The 24475-nt window shown below is 35.5% G+C and overlaps 1 protein-coding gene across 1 annotated transcript in view; it reads left to right on the plus strand.

The window, feature by feature from the left end:
- Window positions 1-24475, plus strand: part of SppL (signal peptide peptidase-like protein) — a 433791-nt gene that overhangs the window by 311881 nt on the left and 97435 nt on the right. The window lies entirely within an intron of this gene.

The raw sequence follows: 24475 nt of genomic DNA on the forward strand, positions 1-24475 counted from the left end.
AGAAAGGAACCCAGATTTTATTAAGAACAACTTTTGACTTCATAGTTTGTCGACCACAAACACACTCTGTAACATCGCTTTGTAATACCTTAAGGATTTCCTTTTAAATAATTAGCATAAATTTGAGACAAGTTTGAAAATTCGACATTTATATAATGGGTTATGTAAAAATGAGAAATAACTCACAATATTTTGCATCTAGGATAAATGCCGGCATTCTATCCCAGGTGGTGATAGGATTTTTTCTCGTTGCTAAACTTTCAGAACGGCCCCGAGGTTCACTCAGCCTCCTATAAAATTGAGTACCGGGTCTTTCTTGGGGATAAAAGGCGGTCAGAGCGTGGTGGCGACCACACCACCTCATTCTAGTGCCGAGGTCATGGAAAGCATGGGGCTCTACCTCCATGCCCCCCAAGTGCCTTCATGGCATGTTACGGGGATACCTTTACCTTTACTTTTTACCCATAAACAGTATCAAATTACTTTCACTTTTTTTTTAGTGCAAGAATCTCTTGTAGATTATTAAAATTAAATTATGTTTTATTTAACGACGCTCGCAACTGCGGAGGTTGTATTAGCGTCGCCGGTGTGCCGGAACCTTGTCCCGCAGGAGTTCTTTTACTCGTACATGCCAGTAAGTCCACTAACATGAGCACTTAAATGCTATCGATCTGGGCCGGGATCGAACCGTCAACCTTGGGCACAGAAGACCAGCACTCTACCGACTGCGCCATCCAAAAAAAAAAACAATTAAGATGGTTTGATAATGATGGTAATTTAGATGAGGAAGGGAGAAGGGGAAACCCGATGCCGGCTCGTAGCCTACTCCTGTCGAATAGCACCAAGGGGGCCGCCAGGCTTAACATCCCCGTCCGACGTACTAATCACTATCAACAGTGACATATGCCTTCTCTTCATATGCACTGCGGAGAAATTTGGGATTTAATCCAGGAATATTGTCCTAGTCCCGAGGTAGAAATTTTACACGAAAATCTCTAACTTCGCCGGGAATCGAACTCAGGCCGACTAGTCTGGTGGCAGACGCGCTACCACAGAACTAACTCGGTGGACGTTTGATCATATCCCTGATCACATATATAACAGATTGGCCATCCCCATGTTAAAATCGGTAACATGTAGAAGAGAACAACCGCCAGGATCGCCACCGTCGATTGGGAACGAACGCTAGATGGAAGTACAGTTGCTCCATGCAATTCAAATGAGAGTCATAACGTGACTTTTTATGCAGTAACTAGATGGCAGCATAGTGAAATTGATAAAAGTTGTTGCCATCAAAGTCTAAAAGGCAGAGCAATCTGTTATATATGTGATCTGGGGTCATGTGAAGAGGATGACAAAATAGATTGCCGAAGAAGGTGCATGAAAGGATTCGAACGGGAAAAGGGAAGAGGGGAAGATCAAATCATAAATCATTTGTACATTACAGGTAAGACGTATCTAAACTGATCTTTATTTCCTCGTCCTTGGCAATATAACGTTTTAATTCACTATTAAAATTGTAATTCGCTCTCTCCTTGACAACCTACATATTACAGTACCAAGATTAGGACTACAATTTTAATTTTAATTTTCTCATAGTCTCCGCTGGTTTAGATACCATATTGAAGATAGCAGTGGAAGAAACGCAGCTTTGAAACTTATGTAATTTTATGAAATATGTGCAACAGTTTCTTCTGAGAAGTATTTATGTTTATTGTTTTTACTCTTATGATTTCCGGTAAGAAACTATTTATTGCAAACATGTGATTATATTGATTTTGATAGACGTGATAAGTGATAACCTCTGATAAGTGCACCTCGCAGCGAGTTGCAGACACTCTGGCATCTGTCCAAGTGGCCTAGATTTGCATCCAGACATTTTCATTAACTTAATCTGTTAAACAGACACGTGAGCGATAAGCAGCGGTAACGATGCAAAGAGCACGGTGCAGAGGTCTCGCAGTGTTTGTTTTGACGGGCACTGATATCGCGCTGAATGAAGGAGGACTGTATACGCTGGGAGTATTAATCATTGTATTATTTTTATTATATTACTACAGAACCTTTTGGGTTTATCTTCGTTTAGATTCTAGAAGTATGTTGCATACAGGACGAGTGTAATAAACAAAATGTCGGAAGCTTCAGTTTGTTATACTCAGCTGAAGCTGACGATCAGCTAACATGGAAAAAATAAAGTCTACTTCACTAAAAGGCATATTTTACTACGCTATGAGTGTAACGCAGCGGTGACCAAAACTCGAGCTGCAGTGATTATATACACGCGTCAGACAGCCTGTGAAGTAAGGAGACGGAGGGAAGGTACTTGGCATGGAAACTACAAACAGTGGTGGTTCATGTACTAACATCTTGATCAATCCCGCGGATAAAAACCTCAAGCTTTGCTGTATCAGTAATGTCACTCCTGTCATCAAGAGCCAGTGAATAATATACGATTTTTCTTGCTTCTTTTTTTAACCTTCCTCTTGAATATAATCAGGAAATTTCCAAATTCTTCTCTCGATACTTGGCCGAGAAATTCGTAGTTTTTCAAAATTAAAAACTTCTTTTAGATATGTTATTTAAGCTACTTTAATCATTACTCTTTTGGGAACATGTCCTATTAAAAGGATTTAGAGCACGAGATATTTCAAACCCCATCAGGTAGCTGACTTCCTTACATTTATTTATCTCATGATTTAAGACATGTCAATTCCTGACGTTTAACATTGCGTTGGCACATAATATTGAAACAGTTTTTCTACAATATATCATTATTAAATGAATAACTAATAAATAGTTACCCTCATCTAAAGATTAAGAAGATTAAAATTGAGATAAAACCTAATAATTTTATCCTTCTAGGGAGAAGATCTAAAAATATCAATATTCATGCACGTACAGAATAATTATAGAACACATACTTAGTGGTCAGTAATAATAATAATAATAATAATAATAATAATAATAATAATAATGATAATAATAATAATAATAATGATACTAATACATTATTCAGCGTTGCAATTAATGTTTCTATATACTCCTAATTGAACCGTTGAGCAAAGTAAACATATTACATTTTGTCCGACAGAACAACAAAAAAGTTCTCCTTCTCATTCTTTACGAAACCAGCTCTTACTGCTTGTTGAGACAGAGTTTGTAGAGCGACATGATACCGCCACTGCTTGCCTTCAGTACGTGAATGAAACACACAGGAAACTCCTCGTACCCGTTTGAATGTCTGCGATTACACGATGTAATCACGACACCCGCTTTGGTCACCGCTGGTGTAACGTATTTATGGAAATCTTGTAAACTTACATGCATTGGCTGACTCTGCCACTGAACCACACGCATGACCATCAAGAAAATAAACTCTCTACTTGTTGGCTGAGTGTTTTAATAAGGCGCGTTGAGAAGGTAAACATCTTGTAACTTATTTTCGTTTCATAATCGCAATAGCAGTGTCGCCAAGTAGATAAGCAGTTCTATAGAATTCCTGCGAAGTCTGGACTTCAGATTATATTAGCAACATGAAAACTTGCATCAAACATAGTAATGACACAGTCTTCTATATACAGTCACGAATCTTGAGTTTTGAGGGTGCTAGAAACAATAGACTGTGACGGTACTATTTTGCATTGCCTGTAATGAGGTGATATTAGCGATCCTAGTAGTGAGCAACTATCTAATGTTTGCATATTTACTACGTATTGAGCTTCGCGACTGTATATACTAGACTGTGGTAATGAGCTGTGACAGACGATTGCTTAGGAAGTACAAATCGATTACGAGAATGATGATGTCCTCTTCTGCTGTGCATTGCAAATTTTGTGCAATTAAATGCACACGAACGTGAATTTGGACATAATGCAGTACTGGGGAAAATAACAGGGGCCGTTTCATCCGAATGGTTTGTCAATGTAGTATTAGTGAAACAGTTCATGTTCGTACATCAGCCGTGTAGCCGTATCATTCTTTTAGGACGGAAGTTGAATGTACTTTATTGTTTCAAGTACAGTAAAACCTCTGTTAACCGAAATAAAGAGGGCTAAACCCATTTCGGATAAGCAAAATTGTTTAGAGTTACAAGATTCATAAGTTCTGTACATTAAAGCACCACGTGTATTGAAAAATTATACAATTCATATCGTCGATACAGATTACCAATATTGATTCTTCATTGTATCTTTAAGAAAAATTCCGAATTTTTTTTTTTGGTGGGGGGGGGGGTTTGTTCACGTCTTTTTCTGACAGCAATGTCACGCCAACTTAGTGCTAGAGGTGGGTTTAGTCGGCTCGCGTAAACAAGAGCACGCGTTGTTGCCCTCGCTTGCATTCCTCTGACCTGCTTAGCGACAACTACTTGTCTTCGGAATTGCTTGTGCTTTGTCTTTATATTTTGCCCATAAAGTGTTGAAATTAAAAATGACTGTAATATTAGTGTACCGTACATCGTACGTAAATTTTATATTTCATAAATGCAGTACATAGGTAGTATAACTTTTATATTTCTTTATCCAAATTCAGCTGCACGACTTGCAGTTTGGGCAAGTTTGACAGAGATTCGGTTAACGGAAGTTTACTGCAGTTCAGTCTTATCAATTTTTATTGAGTGAATAAATGATCATCCTAACTGAGGTTTTTCATGGTTTCCTCAGTTATTTCCAGGCAAATGCCGGGATTGTACCTCTTGAAAGTCCGGACATGGACGGCGATCCTTCCCTTAATCCTTTCATATGTGTGAGTGAATGATGTGTAGTGTCTTAAATGTTTGTGTTGTATCGGAGGTGGCCCTGGCATTGAGTTGATCCCTCATCCGGGGAGGCCCTCCATGTCCTTGTGTGGTCAAAAAAGTATGTATGTGATCCATAGATTAATTCATCTCCCGACAGGTCGCGGCCCTGTAAGGCCCGGGTGGCGTGGGTCGTGTAAATGCACCTAGAAGGGAGAGGTTAAACTGAGAAAAAGAAAGAAAGAAATAAAGAAAGGAATAAATGATCCAATGAGGAAATGAATGATGAATGAAAATTAATTAATTGAATGAAATGGATGAATTGAATGAAATGAAATGGATGAATTGAATGAAATGAAATAAATGAATTGAATGAATGAATTTAATGAATGAATGAAATGAAATGAATTAATTGAATGAAATGAAGGAAATTAAATTAATTGATTAATTAAATGAGTGAGTGAATGAATGAAATTTGTGAACTGAATGAGTAAGTGAATAAATTAAATTAAATTAATGAACTGAATGAGTAAGTGAATTAATTAAATGAAATGAATGAGTGAATGAATGCATGAATGAATGGCTGAATGAGAGAATGAATGAATTTAGTGAAATTAAATTAATTGATTGAATGAATGAATAAATGAAATTCATTAAATTAAATAAATCAAATTAATTGAATGAAATGAATGAAATTAAATTAATTAATTGAATGAAAAGAAATTAATGAATTAATTAAATGAGTGAGTGAATGAATGAAATAAATTAATTGAATGAAATGAAATTAATGAATTAATTAAATGAGTGAGTGAATGATTGAAATGAATGAATTCAATGAAATGAATGAACTGAATGAGTGAGTGAATGAATTAAATTAAATGAATGAATGAGTGAGTGGTGAACGAATGAATGAATTAAATGAAATGAATGAGTGAGTGAATTAATGAATGAATTAAATGAATGAATGGACGGATGGATGAATGAGTGAGTGAATGAATTTAATGGAATGAAATTAATGAATTGAATGAAATGAGTGAGTGAATGAATTAACTGAATGAAATAGATGATTTAAATGAGTGAAATGAATGAATGAAATGAAATTAAAAATTAATGAATTGGATTGAATTTAATGAATGAATTAATTGAATGGATTGAAATGAAATGAATTGAATGAGTGAGTGAATGAATGAATGAAAATTAAATCTATACTTAGTTAAAGCGAATTGAATGAATGAATGAATTATTTATTTAATTAATTTATTGAATGAATGAACAAACGAACGGACGAATGGAAGAACGATTAAAGTAACGAATAAATTAATTAACAAGAAATGAAATTAATTGACGAATATTTTGAAAGTAGTCCAATGAGTAGTCTACAGTGCTTACCATTGAATTAAAACTGTTTGGACCAAATTAACAGTAGGCTACTCTATATTATTTTATTGCAGCTCTAAAGTTCGATTTTTTTTCTATATGGCTTTACTGCTTAAGATACACGATGTAATTTCGCCTATTTGCTTCGTTACGCAACCGAAAACTTGTACGAAAGTTTCGGAGAAATCATCACTCTTTCTTCTGTGTCGTTAAAAATTTCGTAAGGACTGTCGATTTGTTGGTAATCGTTCAGAACAGTTAAATCGGCTTGCATTCCTTTTAATAATTTGAATTAATAAAAACCTTTTTATAACTCTCAAGGAAAGGTTTATTTCTCACGCGATAAGCTAAAGAAATCGGGAGGTCTTTCTCTTTCACATCGAGATTTCATATGACGACCGCTTTATGAATGTGATGGAGGGAAATTCCCTCATCCGCTTCGCTCGTGGTAGTTTTATTTTAAACCAGTCACTCTCTGACATGATTTACGGACAAAGGAGCTTTGGCATTGTATCAACAAAAAATACTTTGAACCTGCTGGAGAAAGATGCTGTAATTTCAACTCACTAAGATTAAGTACAAAATTCAGGAAAGGAGTAATTTCAACAAAGAACAGTAACTTCGATTAAGTATTCTGTGATCAATAAATAGGCATATAACAGCAACGTATAAAGACGGAAGAATTAAGCTAAATCGAGTTTGCTAAAGGTTTAACTATATGTAAAGTAACGTAAACAGATGTGATGTAGAAAATAATAGGGACGAAGAAAGAAAAAATGTTTATCGTCAATTTATCATCCACATAACAGCTCTTCTAACCACGACGAAATTAAATGTAACTTTATAAGAACAAAATATGCCGCATATGTGGCTCAGTGCTAACGCTCTAGTCTTCCATCCAGGCAGCCCGGGTTCGGTCCCTGCTTGAACTTAATGGAATTTGCGGTGAACAAATTATATATATATATACAGTATGAAGACATTATTACAAAAACAGCCCTAATCATTTTTAATTAAATTGAGTTAAGAACACATTTGCTACTAATTCAAATGTTTATATATATACTCCAAAACGACCCATGTCAGATGCAATAGCCACAAGGATATACACCAGTTGTACAGAAAACGGCTGACATGTGCTGTTATATTTATTTTTATTGTTCTCTTGAAAAACAGCAATTTTTACAAGGGTTGTTTTTGTAATAATGTCTTCATATATATATATATGCCTATATGAGTACCTCGCCGTCCTCTATTGAATATTCTGTAATCAATGACTTTATGTAGTCATTCACGTAGTTAATTATTAATGGAAAAAAATTCGTTCCGGCATCGGGAATCGAACCCAGGACCCTCAGCTTGGCGCGCTGAATGCTCTTACCATCTGAGCTATGCCGAGACCCGATCTACAGTGCCGGCCAAACTCCCCTTTGTAGATAAGTTACTTGGTTTTGGGATGTTCTCTTGTTTCATTTATACCTCTAACATTCCTTAACATTCATTAAATATGAGGAAGGATGGATTTGATAACCTCTCTCTACATGCAATCCGTCTACTATTAGTATACTTTCAGTAAATATCATTTTCATTATTGCAAAATCATATTATTCATATCAAGTAATTTGTAAATGCATGTAGGCTACAATAATTCAACTTTGCTTTCTATAGTCTAAACGTTCTCCTAAATCGTATGGACAATATGGACACCTGCCTTTTACGGGCAAAAAATAATTTTCCTCGAGTGTCCGCGTAAGGAAGAGAGGCTACTGAGAAAATAACATAGATGGTGTTCAGGTAAAACGGCTTATCCCACAAAATAAAGTTTTTTTCAGAAACAACTATAATTAAATTTTAACACATTATTATTATTACGGTAGCTACTTTATATCAAGAAATGTGAACATAAAATTGTCAAAAAAATATATTTATTTATTTATTTAACCTGGTAGAGATAAGGCCATCAGGCCTTCTCTTCCCCTCTACCAGGGGATTACAACTACAATATTAAGAATACAATTACAATTATAATTTACTTACTTACAAATGGCTTTTAAGGAACCCGAAGGTTCATTGCCGCCCTCACATAAGCCCGCCATCGGTCCCTATCCTGTGCAAGATTAATCCAGTCTCTATCATCATATCCCACCTCCCTCAAATCCATTTTAATATTATCCTCCCATCTACGTCTCGGCCTCCCTAAAGGTCTTTTTCCCTCCGGTCTCCCAACTAACACTCTATATGCATTTCTGGATTCGCCCATACGTGCTACATGCCCTGCCCATCTCAAACGTCTGGATTTAATGTTTCTAATTATGTCAGATGAATACAATGCGTGCAGTTCTCATTAATATTAAATTTACAAATACAGTAAAAATCAAAGTACTAAAAGATTAACTGATTAATAAAAGCTAGACTGTTTATTGTAAAAGTTAAGAAGAGATTAAATTAAATTTTAACTAATTACACCAAAAAAGTCCTATTTAAAAATGAAGGTTAAGCTCTGTTACCTAAACACCATCGATATGTTAAATGAGAGAGTATGATGATGATGATGATGATGATGATGATGATGATGATGAGGAGGAGGAGGAGGAGGAGGAGGAGAACTTACTGAAAAGTCTCCAGCAAGTTCTGTGAGATTATTAGTGGCTACTGAGGCTTTGTGAAATGTTTTCTTCGAATATTTCGATTTCTCCAGCACTTCTTGCTCTGTTGCAGTTTCCTCACTCCTACGTCAACATGTCACCGAACAGTCAAAGATACTTCCTTCCAAATTCTTTACCATTCATGAAATCATTGTAATCCTAACCTATCAACTCTCCAACTTTAAATATGTCCTGCGTAAGATGTTGTCGTAAAGTAAAACAATGAGTAAATGAAACGTCAGTCTTGGCTAGTCAAGGACGGCATTGTCTTAGGTTGAATACTGTTCCTTGAAGTGTGTGTTTATGTTCCCATAGACTTGGCAGAAAAAGGAGGAAATGAGAATGCTCAGTGTGTTTATTCTTCCATCTTGGTTCTCCGTAGTGGGTGAAAAATGCGGAATGTTATGATCCTCCAAACTATAACAATCGCTTTGAAGTAGCAGAGGATGTTACATCACTTTGTTTAAACAACTTAGACATTTAAATGTGATAAACGTTACAGATGAGGATGCGAAATGGTAGGGACCAAAAGCCTGGTTCATACCATGAAGAGTTATTCGTTTCTCTTTTCTATTTAAATATTACATATTATCTATGTTGAGGAGAAATTAAAACATGGGGAGAGGGTACTGTTTGAAATACGTATATAAATATACAGACGTAAAAGTCTGTAGTTTTTGAGAAAAAAACAAACCTGAAATATGCAGAAGAGCCGGGAGCGTTATACCATATTATGAAAACATCTGATGCTTGAAGGCAAACGAAGTGATCGGGTGGTTAAAGCGTAGGCTATGTACCTAGAGTAGCCTAGGTATCGACGGTTCGAATCTCGACATTATCAATAATGTTTTATATTTTTTAACATGTAAAAATGTACACCCTTTTCTTATAGCTTTATATTAATTTCAGTTACTGAATGTTATGGTCTAGTAATATTATTTACAACAGTTATTTTTCCAATATACTTCGCTTTAATTCTATGCATCAATTAACTCATTCCAAAGACGTTGTAATAATCATTCATATTATACTGTAAGCGGAATTTAAACGCAGAATAAATATGGGAAATGCCTGTTATTATTCGGCTGAGAAGCTTTTGTCGTCTAATCTGCTGTCAAAAAAATCTGAAAGTTAGAATTTATAAAACAGTTACATTACCGGTTGTTCTGTATGGTTGTGAAACTTGGACTCTCATTTTGAGAGAGGAACAGAGATTAAGGGTGTTTGAGAATAAGTTTGTTAAGAAAATATTTGGCGCTAAAAGGGATGAAGTTACAGGAGAATGGAGAAAGTTGCACAACGCAGAACTGCACGCATTATATTCATTTGACATAATTAGGAACATTAAATGCAGATGGGCAGACATGTAGCACGTATGGGCGAATCCAGAAATGCATATAGAGTGTTAGTTGGGAGACCGGAAGGAATAAGACCTTTGGGGAGGCCGAGACGTAGATGGGAGAATAATATTAAAATGGATTTGAGGGAGGTGGGATATGATGGTAGGGACTGGATTAATCTTGCTGAGGATAGGGACCAATGGCGGGCTTATGTGAGGGCGGCAATGAACTTCGGGTTCCTTAAAAACCATAAGTAGACCTATTATTATTATTATTATTATTATTATTATTATTATTATATTAATGCTTCTCACTGCTCGTATTTCAGCACTTCTTCCGCACCTCCTATCTACGGATTCTAACGACGTCACTGCTGTACGGAAATGAAGAATTAAACTTCATTCTCTTGGAACGTTTTCCTTTGCCGTGTTTTCAGACATATTTATATATTGTTTACATTATGTTTTCAAGTAATACTTACCTTATCGAGCTGCATCTTGACCAAACGCTTGATCCTACAGAACAACCGTCCACCGCGGTCAGCAAAAGAATAATGTGTTTGGGTTTTCATATCGGAGGACAAATAGGTCGTGCGAGATAATGCTACGTTATGATTGGTGAATGTAAGAGGCAGGATGATGAGATCTTCGTTCATTTGTTCGTTAAGTCCGGCACTTCTGTGGAAATGTATTAGGAAAATTCGAGGAACTTCAAGACACGATAACCGATATCATCAGTCGGTTCGTGCTTTCCTAAATTGAAGCGATAAAACACGAGATGTCATCATTAAAAAGTGTTTATATTTGGACTGCGGAGTTTGTACACAGAATGTCTGACTCAGATTTCGAATCTGTCATAAAAATACAGGGTGATTCAGTGACTATGTTACAAGCTCTTAGGAATGATAAAGGTTACAGTTATGAACAATTTTCATATAGGAACCTATGTCCGGAAACATTCTGTTTAGTAGTTACACGCCTCGGTATGTTAGTCAGTGTAACCAGCTAGAATCGAACTCAAGGACATCCTTTTGAAGTTTTGTTGCAGACAACCTGTTCCTGCAACGTTGGTGATTTCTCATAAACATGGTATAAGCTAGTTGCCATCGTAAATGATATTTTAACTGATTAAATCTTGAAACTTTCCTCGCAACTTGCTGATAAGCATTTCATTTATGGAAGAGCAAAAGGCAGTGGGATGAAAGTTGCAAGCTATTTTTTATTTTCATTTACATTAATTAAATATTACCATATATGTAATTGATACTAATATTTTATGTTACATAAATCATGTAAAAAATCCATAGATAATTATTAACTATATTAATGTTATTTTACTCATTGTCAGGCACTAGGGGATATTTCAAGCTTCAAAATGACACCAATGTCTTCTTGGTATCACCATATTTGACTGAGATATCATGTTTAAAAGAATTAAATATTCTAAAATTACTATTTGCAGGAAATGAGCCACAATATTTCAGAGCCTAGAAGACTCCATCATCATATGTCACCCCTTAAGTAGGTTTATGTCGGTCCAGTTTCAGCTTCTTTCTGCCTCTAAAATACCTCCTCCTTGTTTTAACTTCAAGTGTTGAGCGTTTTTTTTTTTTTGGCATTTTTGTCATTTTCCATTGATGCAACAAATCCTGCGATGGTGTTTGTCCCAGCGCTTATGCCCATCCTCCTCAGAGTTTTAATTTCTACTTTTGGACTCTTACTAAAATGACGTACAACATCACTGACACTCAAATTTACAGTTTTATGACTAACAGTAAAAGATTATAAATTACTTCATTATGTAAAAACGTGTTTTCAATCTAATGATCATGCCCTGATATCTGTGCATCTATTTTAGGACTAGAAAGAAGTTTATTTTACAAGCAATGCTGGACGAGGGGATTGACAGCTACGAGGATCACTCCAAAAGTAATTCACAATATTTATGTAAAAATTATAGCTTTGCTATTTTCATAGAATGTAGATACATCCTTCAGAAACAATACGTCACTTTTCCACATAATCCCCGCACCTTTCAAATGACCTCCATAAATTGTAAAGGTTTAGAATAAAAAATAAATTAAAAAAAATGGTGTGCATTGCTTTTGGAGTGATCTTCGTAGAAGTGACCGTGCCTGATGACACAGAATTTTGGAAAATGCGACTTATCTGGAAAACCATAAGGCATAAATCGAAAATTATTATATCAAATTAAAGGGGAGAAAATTCTCTATTAAAATAGTTATATTTTGAAAATTCTAATTTTTCATCATTTTTTTGCGTTTTGTGGGTGTACATATACCTTAAATGAAGTAAATAAATAACATGGAGGCATGAGATAAGTACTCTGCTTGCCATTAAAATTTCACTTTGATTGAAATGTCGCCCTAAAAAAACCTGCTTTACACCGAAGAAACATGTTGTCATTCTTATGTCGGGGCTCAAATGAAAGATTTTTAATATAAAAATATTGATTTAAAAAGTATAAAACCTTTGAGAACCTGAGGGTGATGAAATTTTCGTAAGCTCAATGACACTCACCGTGTCCAGGAACAAAATGAGAATGTAGATAATGTGTAATTACATAAGGAAAAAGAACGTTGTTTATCCTTGAATATAAATGAGGAGCACTGTCAGATAATCTTGCCCGAGGATCTGTAATGCATATTACTGCTTTCACATAAGGCGATGTACTCGAGACAGATTCTTAACGTAACTTCTACAGAGCCTATCAGTTCTGGTCCATCTCTGTCTCATTTATTTTACTGGCGGCTGCTCATCAAAGGGACTGGAGTTCACTCTCCGTGCACGCTACGCGATTTCCGTGTTGATTTTCTCTCTTTTTAATTCCATTTCGAGTGAGAACGGATGTAATTCTTTCTAAACTGCTACAATCAATCTATTGCACCTATAGACCACTGTAGACGAAGGAATAAGATTAAATATAGTTGTCACCAGATTTAATCGACTATCTTCCAGTGGCGGCTGATTGACTGAGGCGAGTGAAGCCAGACCTCATCACTTGGCTTAAATGAAATAAAATTTTGTGGTTTTATATAATATATTAGTTATTCGAATGAAGCATATATCGCTGTAGAAGCATTTGAAAACTTTGTGATGTATATAGACATGTTTTGCAGTAAAATTTGTTCCTGAGGCCCAGGATCGCTCGTGCCGGGTCTGGCTTCTGCATTTCGTATGTTTTCGCGGGCTTTGAGATTCCTCTTGAACCGTCGTAGCTGAGGCACAATTCGTCTGGCCTCGCGACCTGATCAGCTTTCACTCCTCCCATCCATGGACAGGTCTCAAGGGTAGAGTGGGGTGGGAATGGCAATGGTGACTTGTCTTCCAAAATAGGCTATAAATAACAAAAATTCCAACTCTTTGTCAGGCAGAGACCCATACTATTCTCTCCCCTTATGTCTTAGTTTATGACTTAAGCGAGGGTGTTGTATACTATTGTACTTCATAGTATACTTTATTTTATTTCAAGGAGAGCAGTTCGGTGGCTCCTTTGAACACCCACTTACAGATTTATGACTTCCTACACAAACAACTCTGACAATTCCATCCTGTCCCCTCGTCCCAACATTGCACAGTTGCCACAATCCTGGTGACCCTCGAAATTATGCAGTGAAACTGACGGGATTCTTGGAATTCGGAAAAGATGCGATAACGCTGCCTCCACGTGGATATGACGGGAGCTGCCAATTATTCTTCTGAACGAAGGTTGTGATTGGTTACTAACAGGAGAAGACAAGATTTCCGTCACAGTAAGGAAGACATTTATTTATGACTACCAATTAGTAGGGGGCAGTAGAAGGTCTGTCGGCAAAGTCCTTTCTATGAAACTGCACTCCATGAAATAAAATAAGGTATACAGTAGTGAATCTGGGCCAATGTTGTTATGTATTTCGGGAAAATATAAACAGAAACAAATGCGAGAAACAATGCTGGTTTAGTTAATTCACTGTTTGTGTCATTTTTCGAGAAGAAATGATATTGAAACAAAGGAAGTTTTAAATAACCTTTTACAGGTTGGACATAAAACCTAAAAAAAGACCTATTTCACCTATTTCAAAAACCTAAAATGACCTTAAAAATCTAAAAATCCGGTCCCTAATGGTGATGAATGGTCAGTAAGAGCAGAAGGTCTAGACGAAAAAGACAAGCAGCAGGAGGAAGCCTATATGAGGAGACGCTTTCTTCCCCATGAGTCAAAATGTAGCCGTCATTGTGGGTCCCAGCTCGTCGCGAGGTCGGGGGCAATGATCTGCTGGTACGTCCCTTGCGCAATGAGCCCTGTGGCGCTAAGCTTGGCGATCCCCTCCATACCGATTGATCGACACCGCCACCTTGACACCGATGTTACCGGTACCTATGCTAAATTCAGTAAGTCTGCAAGGTGCACCGTTTCCCGGTGACTGACATGATGAGATGCTGTAACGACCAGTTATTTCCAAGAAAAATACGTTGCGTAGCAGGTGCTCTCAAAGTGGAAGGCATGCACCCTGGGTAAGCGAAAAGTACGATTGCTGTGTGACATTATTCGTTTCACTCGTAGGCCTATTTCCTCCCGTCATTAATTCGGATAAAATAGGGAGACGAGGATGCCCTTTATAACAGTTTAATTTCTTGTACAACAACGAAGAGAACGTTTGTTATGTTCACGTTGCAGCAGTATTTTAATTACAAAGTTCACAGACTTCGAATTAATCGATTGAAGAAACATTGGAAACATTGATTGTCGAGTCACGTACAGAAGGTCTATAAATCTGGCATCGCTGTCGAGACGGCAGACGGTTTGCGTAGTACTCGCAACTGATCAGCTGTTGTGATGTTTCCATTGCATTAGCGTGCAGTTGTACGTATAGCGTATTTTAAACAGTATTCATAAAATTCGCGATCGAAATGTCAGCATAAAAGTATTATTTCTTCAAAAACCTCGCAAAAACGAGCAAAATGATATTAGACTTTTTTGTTCGTTATATTTTAAGGAATCACATCCTACAACTCTGCAGTGCCTGGGAAAAGTGGCATAAGTCAGTTTTCACAAACCTTTTTTGATAATTTATTGCCAACTTACGAAACATCTGCTCGCTTGGAAAAAGAGACATAAGTATTTCTCCCATTACAATAATTCATACAGAAAAAAAATCAAATCGACATAAACCAGTGTAAGTTGTCAATAAATAATCATAAAAGGTTTGTGGAAACTGACTTATGTCACAGAATTAATGTACTACCTTACCTTCCACCCTGTATAATATTTAGCTACATATTCGCCCGCGCTTAACGAAGTAACTATTATTGGTGATGGCTAATACTTTACGAAAAATCGAAGGGTTTCATCTGGTTTTAAATTGTTTATTAAAACAGATATTTTTGAGAATAAACTAGAAAATTGCATGGCCGCTCTTAATGAGCTCATGTTGAAACCTTTACTCAAACTCTGTTAGTTATTGTTTATATAAGTAACAAATTTTATTTATCTAGCACCTTCTTTTACGTATAAGTGACTTTCTTCATTTTTCAAAGGTACTCGTATGTCTACTTCTTTCGTGGTAGAGCGTGTATGTGAATGTATGTATGTATCTATGTATGTATTTATGTATTTATTTATTTATTTATTAACACTACAATTGGGTAGACACCTGGTGGGAGTGATATATAATATACAATAATTACAATTACTGCAATAAACCTAGGACTATAAATAAAAACTATTCTATAATAACGCCTACGGTAAGCAAAAGTAAATTTAACTTATAAGTACTTCTATTTCATCCAACTATTACCAATTTAAATAATTACATATCACCTTAATTAATTACATACCAACTAAATTACATATCATCTTAATTAATTACATATCAACTTAATTAATTATATATCAACACAATTAATTACATGACACAACTTAAATAATTACACTGCACCTCCAATTACATTTTCAGTCTAATCTCCTCAACCTTTCTGCAGGTAAGCTGTTCCAGTCTACTATTGTGCGGTTAACAAAGGAAAATTTTGCCACGTCCGTTCTTTGTTTTCTACATTTAAACTTCCTAATATGATCAGCCCTTCAGTAGTAGTTTAGATTCTTAGGTTCGAAAATAGTCTATTAAATATATGAAATAATGAATATTTACTTAGTCAAGTTACATGTACTGTATTTACAGGTAAATACTCGTACACCAACAAATTTCTGTAGAACGTCATAAGCCCAAAGGAATAACTTTTTTTTATTCTGCAGGATGGCATTTGCTTTAGCGGTTCACAACATCCGCACGCCCACAGCTTTTCAAGACACGACAAGAAAAGTAAAATAAGATAAAAACAAATCCCACAGTGACTTGTCAAAATCCTTAGTTGGTTTGCGGACTGAGATGAACCTTTATACTTGCAAACTCGCGGCGTTGTACTATTATTTTCTTTGTTCGTTCTCCTGAATAGAGCGCTTCTGTCCTTCATCGTACATAATAACAATAACCTTACTAATTTAATACCGCGCTACGTAATTGTAATAATAATTTCCAGACGGTCGGGCCGCGAGGAAGCGGAAACATATAACATTTTGACATTATTGCTTTTGAGACTGTCACACCAGGCAACTCATAAAATTATTATGCAAATTTAGCTTTCAGATAAAACTCCCTGTGAAGCAAACTTGAATAATTTCAAGGAAAAAAATATGCATTATTATTCATAAAATTATTATCATTATTTGTAATCAATTATTATTATTATTATTATTATTATTATTATTATTATTATTATTAGTATTATTATTTATTATGATCATCGACAAGGAAATTAATGTACTGTAAGAGTATAACAAATAATAATAATAATAATAATAATAATAATAATAATAATATTAATAATAATAATGATTTATTTAACCTAGCAGAGGTAAGGCCATACGGCCTTCTCTAACACTCAACCAGGAGTAAAACTGCGTTACAAAAAACACTACAAATTTACAAAGTACACTACAATTTACACGCAAAACTGAAGAAGATAATAATAATAATAAAATGTAAACAACAAGTAGAAATCAGACATAATATATAACATAAAGAAAGAAAGGAAAAAGCATTATAAAATCTGAACAGCAGGTCAAAATAAATTAGACATACAAAGTATAAAAAATAAGACAATTATTGATAATAATAATAATAATAATAATAATAATAATAATAATAATGATAATGATAATGATAAAAATAAGACAATTATTTATTTATTTATTTTATTTATTTACTTATATTTAATGTGCTGTACAACAGCCAGAGGCCAATTACAGTTCAGCACAAACAATATTAGCAATAATTTACAATAAAAGTACAAAGAAATAATTAAATTAATGGCAATTAATTAAAATGATAATTACAAACGAAATAATGGAATCATAAATGAAGAATGGAATCATGTATTGGTAATAATAATAATAATAATAATAATAATAATAATAATAATAATAATAATAAAATAGTGCAGTACAAAGCATACAATGAATACAATATTTTTAAGTACAACAAGTAAGGAAAATTATGATTATATATAGCTCAACTTATCACATTATAGATATACCATTATCGGAAAATATGAAAACAAAAATAAAAACTAAGTTAAATAGGGTAAACTAGGGTCTGTTGGACAGTCGGGCATGTCGGACACTCTGAACTTTAACGTGTTACCTCGCCACTTGTGGCAAAGGAAGTTTTTAATAGAAAAAGGAGCATCTTCTGTGGATCTCTGGAAAAAGAACTAAGGAAGAGACTATTGAAGTGCTTTGTGTGGAGTTTGGTATTGTATGGAGAAGAAACATGGACATTATGACGAAGTGAAGAGAAACAAATGGAAGCATTGAAATGTGGATATGAAGGAGAATGGAGCGTGTGAAGTGGGCAGACAGAATAAGAAATGAAGGTGTGTTGAAAGAATGACCTGAAACTGATCAGAAAGAGAAAAAGGAATTGGTTGGGTCACTGGCTGAGAAGAAACTGTCTACTAAAGGATGCACTGGAAGAAATGGTGAACGGGTCAAGAGTTCGGGGCAGAAGATATTAGATGATAGACGACATTAAGATATGTGAATCATATGCGGAGACAAAGAGGAAGACAGAAAATAGGGAAAGATTGGATAATGCTGGGTTTGCAGTGAAAGACCTGTCCATGAGCAGAACACTTAAGTACGTACGATGGACGTCATACAGCCCGACAGTAATATCACCAGAAAAAACGTTACAATACTTATGCATCGGAAAGATAGAGAAGCCCGGATGCCCAAAATCAAGGCGGTTGCAAGCCCTTTGAAGCCGTAACAACCGGAAGTACCTAATCCTTGTATGAAGATAGTAATGTTGTTTAGTCAACTCTCCAAGACAGGTCTGAATCCCACAAGGGATACCAAAAGGCACCAGTTATAAGGCAACTAGGCCAGGGGATAATGGTGTAGTGTGGCCAGTTTCTTTCCCCCTCCATTGCATACATCGTCGATTAGGTTCATGTTACAGTAATCAGACTTGAGATGCGTACAAATAATTGTTCTTCCTCTGATACAATATATCGTCAAGTGAAATGTACTGCCTGATAATAGAGCTACATATCAGAACCTCAATCGGAAGAAAATTGTGATGGAAGCCATGAAACTGAAATTAGAAACAGAGGGGAAAACTATTCAATATCAAGTTTAAATATCATTTTAAGGGACAAGGATATAGAAATGGCATGTCAAAACCCTGCACATTGTGCAGTCGCGCACATTGTGCAGTAATCTCTGTGCGATGTGCACTTTCTATTCCCCTACCTGGGAGTGAATCGCCTTGGAGGGGAACGCGATCAGATTAGTAAAGTTAATCAGTACTCTCACGGCAAAACGAACTTGACATTGGCGTTGTTTTAGAGTCTGTACTAACACAGCCATCAAAGATTAGACGACTTGCGACTTTCATTTCATAAGCTGGTAAGTGATGAGAATATTGTAAGGAACACATTAAGGCTCTTGAGGTTGTAAGCAACTATTTGCAAGGCGGAAAAATTTCTGGAAAAATATGTAATGGCAACTTTTCCGTCTCACGTCACTATATTACGCTAATATATTTACATTAATAAATCTTTAAACCTGACATAAATAGAATATCGTCGCTTCACAGCTTGTGAACTACACTTTTAATTTCTTTCAGTAACGCTTCCAACTTGTCGATACTTGCTCTCAACGTTTTCTAATTTATATCACTTATTAATATTAAACTTAATGTTAATTTATATTGACATACAGCAAGGAAATTATTTCAGTGTAAAAACGTCACAATGTCCTACTGCTTGTAATTAATTGGGAGTATATTTTCTTTAACATTTGTGTACCAATGGTCCCAATAAATAATAATGCTTGACGAACAATGAAAGAATAGAGTCTATTATTTAAAATAATTAGTACCTACTACGTAAAATGAAATACTGTGTTCGTTTTTTGTTGTTTCGAAATTACTGCAATATTATTTTTCTTCAAATACTATATAAAATCATTTTAATAAATTATGCTTTACAAACCACTACTTTGTCAGGTATAACTGAGTAAGCCTAAAGTTTTTTGTATTGCAATTGTCAAATATAGACACTGATAATAACAGTGTTTTTTTTTCCTTCTGCTAAGTGTATTTATAATGTCCAAATGCCTATTTAATCCAACCCTAGAAGCGCAGAATAGATTATTGTACACCCCTCCGGCTAAGAACTGGTAAGAGCAACCCTTGAAGGATGCAGTCTGCACAGACCGGCGATCCGCGCATGTAACTGCACATTCAGAGTCTGATTTCTGACATGCCTGATATAGAACATCTGCAAAAATTATCATAAACGACAAAAAAATTTATAACATACATTTTTGAAACTTGGCAGTTGAGGGAAAGAACGAGGTGTATGGAAATGGAATGTATCATTTTAAGGTTTGTCTTCCTTCTAGTGAATGGGAAGCAAGGCAATTAAAAAAAATACTCTTAGTGGGATCAAAAGCTTCCTGGAAACGGACTGTAGGACGTTCCCAGAATGCTACACGTGGACTATGTCGCATCCTTGATGGGATCTAATGAAGGCTGTTTTTTCTACAGGTCTTCAGAAAGAGGAAGTCTTTTTTTTTTCTTTTGTATCATTTGTTGCTTTGCGTCCAAGTTCAAGAATTACACTCACACTAGCATGTAAACAAAACAGTCTGAATGTAATGAGTATTTATTTAGCTTGCAGCACACACTCTCCATTTTGTTTATTTTTAAATCTCTAAAATTAGTAACTAACGCCTGAATTGCAGTGGAATTATATTGTCACGATACCGAAAACTTTGTTTTGCCTTATCTATGTATTTTGGAGTGAAACACAGATGATTTAAATGTAATATACAGTAATTCTCGTAGTGTATTTCTGTGTCACGTGATTCGGTAAAAAATCGATCAACTTTATTCAGTTAATTTACCCTGAACCAATCACATCAGTTATGTTCTGTTTGATGATTTATTTATATGTTATTTTCAGTGACAAGAATTGTGATTTCCATGCTAAATTTATTTTTCCTTTCTTTTCAAAGTAAACGTAAGTGTAGAAATTCTTTACACAGGCATACATGCACTAACTTCCTTGCATGGAGAAGACAACCAGTTTTTGTGGCTAAAACACATTGGTTAGGGTTAGAGAGATCACGTGATTACTTACTCGCATAATCGTTCTGAATTGGACCGCCTTCGTGAATGACAATCACTATAAAATTATTTTATACAAGGTGTTTTAGAATGCAATATACAAACTTGGAAGTGTAGGATGGGAGTCCAAGACAAATATTTTTCGTTAGACAATATGGTGTCCGTGATGCGTCGTTATTCCTCTACGCGACGGCTAAGTTGTCATTGTAATGCCTGAAAATGAGCAACCAGTACTTGAGCTTGGCACTGTAGCAGTAAATCAGTTAGTTGGCAAGTTTCTGTCTGTATCAGTGGTGTAACTGGTCTGTTTTATTAGTCGAAATTTGATCCTTCTTTGAACTGCATTAAAGTTGTTTACATCCGCTAAGGATAATTCACATAACAGAAGAATATGCAGACACCCATTTGGCGTATTGATACCAGCACGATGGTTGTTCCTGTGCATTCTGTCACTTTCTGAATGTCACCTTACTCAACCGATGGATTAGTCGTGCTGGATCAGTTCTTTGGCCACCAGGATCACCAGATCTTACTTGCTTGGACTTTTCTGTGGGACCATATTGGTAATTTTGTTTGCGCCACGACAGTTGTCTACAAGAAGGATCTCTGTGATAGGATGATAGCACAATAACGTGATACTACAAAAATGTTGGTAACAGTGATATAGTCCATGATTTGACGCTGTAAGCTTTGTTTATAGGAGAATGGAGAACAATTTTATCGCTGTAATTTAAGAAACAAATTTCTATCGTTTTCCTTACCGGTTTTTTACTTACATGACTTCATCATCGCCTAGCCTAGCGGGATAATAAGTCACCGATCCCATGTTGACACAAAATGTTTGTCTAGGCCTCCCTAACTATCCCTCCCGATTTGTGTATTGGATTCTGAAACGCCCAGTATAATCTCAAATTAAATTGAAGAGTGCAGATGTGGTACATATTTTGATACAACATTTCTTGGGATTATTTTACAAGATTTCAAATTAATTGTAAGAGTTTAAGTCTTAAATCACAGCTTTAACGTTGAGTTGAAGCAATAGCCGTGTTTTCGAATCTCGCACAAACCATGGATGTTTCTATGTTATCCATAAATGATAGGCCTATTTGTTTTCGCAAATCTTACCGCGTGTTTCTCCAGTGTTAGATCGAGTGAAGAGTGTAGGAAGAAGGTTCTTCAAAGGATGTCACCGTTGTAATAATAGCCTCATGTTATTTGTTTGTAGCTTTGTTTACCAATGCTTTGAACATGTAAAATTATGTTGCAAGCACTAAGTAAATTGACAGTAATTAAGATTACAATAATTTTCCACTCAGACGGAAAGTTTCCTTGACTTCATAATCATGGTACTGGGGACTGTATTTCGTTATCTATTAATTATCCTTGAGGGATAAATAAGTAATGCGCAGTTTCTAAACGATTTGTTAATAGGCGACAATCAGGTAGATTCCCGGAAAGTAAGCAAATGTCTTTTGAAACATTACACAAAGAAAGCCAATCGTTATCATTTAACTAGAGATAAGAGAAACGAAATCTCAGTAAAACAAATATTCCAGTCTTTTTCCTAGTACCCTCATCCCGTTGATCTCTTGAACATTTAGAAATGATCTTCTTAGGTTAAAGGAGACATTTTCGCTTAAGTCTTGTCGCGGTTTTATTGAGTCATCGCTATAATTCGGGCGGTAGGCGTGTTTTCCTCCTCCTCCGGGGCGTGGGTTTGATTCCCACTATGACTTAATTACCTGGATGGGTTTTTTTCCAGAGGTTTTCTCTAACTGTAATGAAAATGTTAGGTACCGGTAACCCATTGCGAATTCTCTGCCTCATTTCTTTCACCAATCTTATCAACGCTAAATAATCTAGTACTGTATCTGATACAGCATCGTGAAATAACATACAGAGACAAACTCTTTCATTATAATTAGAGCCCGGATGTTTGGCAAAATGCCTTTTTTACTGGTGGAAGTAGATCATTATTTGCATAGATACGAGTATAAATGTGATTTGGAGTAAATCAAAGTGATAGGGCCAATTTTTATTTTGTCTATTTTGCCTTTTTAAGGTGTTTCTTACTAACAAATGCCTTTTTTGTCATTTTAAAGCAATATTTCTTGTTTATTTGCAATTCTCTAATTACTTGTAATGTGTACGAAATTTAAATATTTGAAACAATGACTAACTTTACTAACAATAGTAAATAAAAATAATTTATTTCGATGCTTAATCTGCTAATAATCGTGCTTTAATATTATTGGTGTAATACACAGTTACGAATGTAATATTGTCATGTCTTCACGGTACCAACAGTCAGCTTTATAATTTTAAATATTAAGCTCGTTCTCATATAAGTTGTCACGTATCATTTTCAATTTTATTTGCTTTCATATTTTCAAATCTTACTGTTACAATTTTGTGCTACACGTGTTTATTATTGTAGGAGAAAGAAATTTGAGTGAGGAACAGTCAGTTATTGTCCGGTGACAGAAGTTATGAGATCCGTTTTCTGTATTTGATTTTAAACTCATGATCATTCCTTTTATATTAACGTTGGCTTCTCTAACCGAGCCGTTATGTCTATCCATGCTTCTTGACCTAGTACATGATATGTCTTACATTAAATTAACACTCCTGAAAGCCACCGGCGTGGCTCAGTGGGTTAAGGCGCTTGCCTGCCGGTCGGAAGTTGCGTTCGGGCGCGGGTTCGATCCCCGCTTGGGCTGATTACCTGGTTGGGTTTTTTCCGAGGTTTTCCCCAACCGTAATGTGAATGCAAGGTAATCTATGGCGAATCCTCGGCCTCATCTCGCCAGGTATCATCTCGCTGTCACCAATCTCATCGACGCTGGATAACCTAGTAGTTGATACAGCGTCGTTAAATAACCAACGGAAAAAAAAAAACACTCCTGAAAATAAATCATTGCAGCAGGCGGTATTATTTACATGTAATTTTAGACTGAAAAAAGTTAAATTAACGAAAATGTTTCCTATTTAAATTATGTAAGCTATCAAATTGAAAACAAAACGTGGAAACAGGAAATCAAAATTAATGTTCTGCATCTAGGCCAAATGGGGAGGAAAACAAATTCTCGAAAACATTACACGAAATTACAAGAGCTCAAAATGTCCTCCATTTTCAGTGACACATGATCGACAATGTCGTAGAAACCTCTAGCTGGCTCTTCTCAGTACTTCGTGAGCAGCTTCAAGCACACGGTTTCCCTCTACTGCGCTATCACAGGCACGCGACAGTTCGCTGTGTTGCTGGAATTATTTTCACGATTTTCGCAATTATTAAATTTAGCTTGGCTAAAAGGTTTAATTTGTAAAAAAAAAAAAAAAACTCAAGACACTAATTATTCAGATTATTTTTACCTATTTGCATAGCAATCAGCCATTTCTCTCGGGCCGTTACAATAATAGAGCGCTACAAACATTGGCTAAAGTTTCTTTTTTTCCTGTTTAATGGTACTTCATCGAAGAAAAAGTGTACTAGTAAAAGTTTCGTTATATTTAACATGTAGAATCACCTCTTAAATTTTGGTGCATCGGTCCCCTTCCACACTAAAGCTACAAAATCAGTCCGCATTATTCTAGCAATAATATTATATTTACCGGTACCGTAATAGAAGTGACAAAAACCCAGAGATTCGGCGTTAAAACATAAATTATTTATTTACTGTTATAG

This window comes from Periplaneta americana, chromosome 6 (genome assembly GCF_040183065.1).
Source record: "Periplaneta americana isolate PAMFEO1 chromosome 6, P.americana_PAMFEO1_priV1, whole genome shotgun sequence".
NCBI lineage: Eukaryota > Metazoa > Arthropoda > Insecta > Blattodea > Blattidae > Periplaneta > Periplaneta americana.